This window comes from Ursus maritimus (genome assembly GCF_017311325.1).
Source record: "Ursus maritimus isolate PB19 chromosome X unlocalized genomic scaffold, ASM1731132v1 scaffold_X1, whole genome shotgun sequence".
In the NCBI taxonomy this organism is placed as follows: Eukaryota; Metazoa; Chordata; class Mammalia; order Carnivora; family Ursidae; genus Ursus; species Ursus maritimus.
The window spans coordinates 17403759-17406173 of NW_024423319.1; the positions used below are offsets into that span (position 1 = coordinate 17403759).

The 2415-nt window shown below is 45.7% G+C and overlaps 1 pseudogene; it reads left to right on the plus strand.

Annotated features, from left to right (window-relative positions):
• The first annotated feature begins 1033 nt into the window (after positions 1-1033).
• On the plus strand, positions 1034-2154 carry LOC103662588 (annotated as a pseudogene).
• Positions 2155-2415: the final 261 nt, after the last annotated feature.

Below are 2415 nucleotides of genomic sequence, written 5' to 3' on the forward strand. Positions count from 1 at the left end.
ATTCTGAGACATTTGTTCGTATGCTTTTCATAACATCACTGTTCTTTGTTTTCTCTTAGAAAGGAAACAAACCAGGTTTTTCTAACCAAGTGACAGAAGTTTTGAAATTCTCATAAAGAAATTGAAATGTACTTTTATAAATCAATGTAGTTTTCAGGCAAAAATGATAGTGCTATAAACTGTTAGGATGTTAGATATTGGAGAAACACTAGAGCACAATTTTGTAAAGTGCAGATTCAAGCTGGGACAGATTTAGATTCGGGTGCTGGCTCCATTTACAGGCTGTGTGATCTGGACCAAAACTCCAGCTTCCTTAGCTTCTGTATAACGGACGCAATAATAGTATCTGTCCACGAATATTTATCCAAGATACTGCATATAAAATTCCAAGCACTGTAAGACTTAGCAGTCATTGCTGCTTTCGAGCTTTTAGACGAAAATTAGGTACTGAGTAAAATGTTAGGTTAGAAAACTGACTATGTCCACCTTCTCATTTAGCATCTCCTTCTTGGAAAAGTTCTTAAATTCTAGGCTGGGCAAATGGAATCGTGATCAATTTGACCACTGTTGCCAACTAGCTCTTAACATCAAGTAGCTTGTGGCAACAGGCCCCATATAGGCTCTGTTCTGTTCCCATACCCCGTACCCAACTCCAGCTGCCAGGAATCTTTTTCTTTCCCTCTTCCTCTTTGCTGTGTTGGTCGAGTCCTAGTCCTTATGCTTCTTTTTTTTTTTTTTTAAAGATTTTATTTATTTATTTGACAGAGAGAGACAGCGAGAGAGGGAACACAGGCAGGGGGAGTGGGAGAGGAAGAAGCAGGCTCCTAGGAAGGAGCCTGATGTGGGGCTCGATCCCAGGACCCTGGGATCACGCCCTGAGCCCAAGGCAGACGTTTAACGACTGAGCCACCCAGGCGCCCCCTTATGCTCCTTTTTATCCCCCAGTGCCTTAAAGAATGTAATTTAACCTGCCTTGTTTTTTCATCTGTAAAACAAGGGTAATAACCTTCCTATCACCTGTGCTCAAACAAACATGGTGAGAATTAATGAAATAAAGCTTAGAGGTAATAAAGTCAAAGAAATGTCAAAGTGCATTAAACTCATTCAAAGAAATAAAGTTTGCAAAGTATAAGAATAGAGTTGGATGGGGAGCGGGGGTGAAGAGCGGACCCCAGAGAGCCCTGGGCAGCCCTACCGCCCCGGCCTAGTTACCATCACACCCCGGGAGGGAGCGCCGCTGCCGCAGACTGCCACAGCCATTATCCGGGCCACCAGGAGCAGCGACTCTGAGACCCAGCGGCCTCACATCTGAGGTGCCTGCCAGAGGGACAAGAAGGTCAGCCCAACGAAGGTTTTGGGGAAATGGTTCAATGTAAGAAACGGATATGGTTTCATCACCAGGAATGACGCCAAGGAAGTTGTATTTGTACACTGGACTGTCATAAAGAATAACCCCAGGAAGTCCCTTCACAGTGTAGGAGATGGAGAGACTGTGGAGTTTGCTGTTGTTGAAGGAGAAAAAGGTGTGGAGGCAGCTGATAATGTGACAAACCCTGGGGGAGCTCCAGTGGAAGGCAGTAAATACGCCCATAACCATTAGCGACCTTCTCCGCATCGCAGGGGTCCTCCACCCAATTCCCAGCAGAATTACCAGAATAGTGGAAATGGGGAAAGAAGGAGGGTGGGGGTGGGTGGGGAGAGTGCTCCTGAAGGCCGGGCTCAACCGTGCTAGCCCTATCCTACCGCTGGGGATGCTTCCCATCCTACTACATGCAGAGACCCCATGGGCCTGGACCACCGTCTTCCAACCCTCCTGTGCCCGGTGAGGTGATGGAAGGAGCTGACAACCAGATACTGAAGAACAAGGTAGACCAGTGAGACGGAATATGTTTCCGGGTTATGGCCCACGATTCTGCAGGGGTGTTCCTTGCCAAAGAGCCTAGAGAGGACTGCAATGAACCCAATAAGGATAATCAAGAAGATGAGACACAAGGTCAGTAGCCACCTCAATGTTGGTACCGCCTCAATTTCAATTACCAATGCAGAGGCCCAGAAAACCCTAAACCACAGGATGGCAAAGAGACAAAAGCAGCCCATCCACTACATGAGAATTCGTCTACTCCCTAGGCTGGGGAGGGGGCAGGGGGAGGCTGAGTAAACGCCCGCTTACCATCTCTACCATCATCCAGTTTAGTCCAACAAGAATAAATGAATATAAAATTCCAGCAATCAGAAATGAACAAAAGATTTGAGCTGAAGACCTTAAGTGCTTTCTTTTTGCCGATTGACCAGATAAATAGAACTATCTGCATTATATATGCAACATGGGGTTTTTATTATTTTTACCTAAAGTCCTCTCCTTTCAGTAATGACAAATGTGTATGTGTGTTTTTAAAGCCTGGTTTTTCTCAGTAC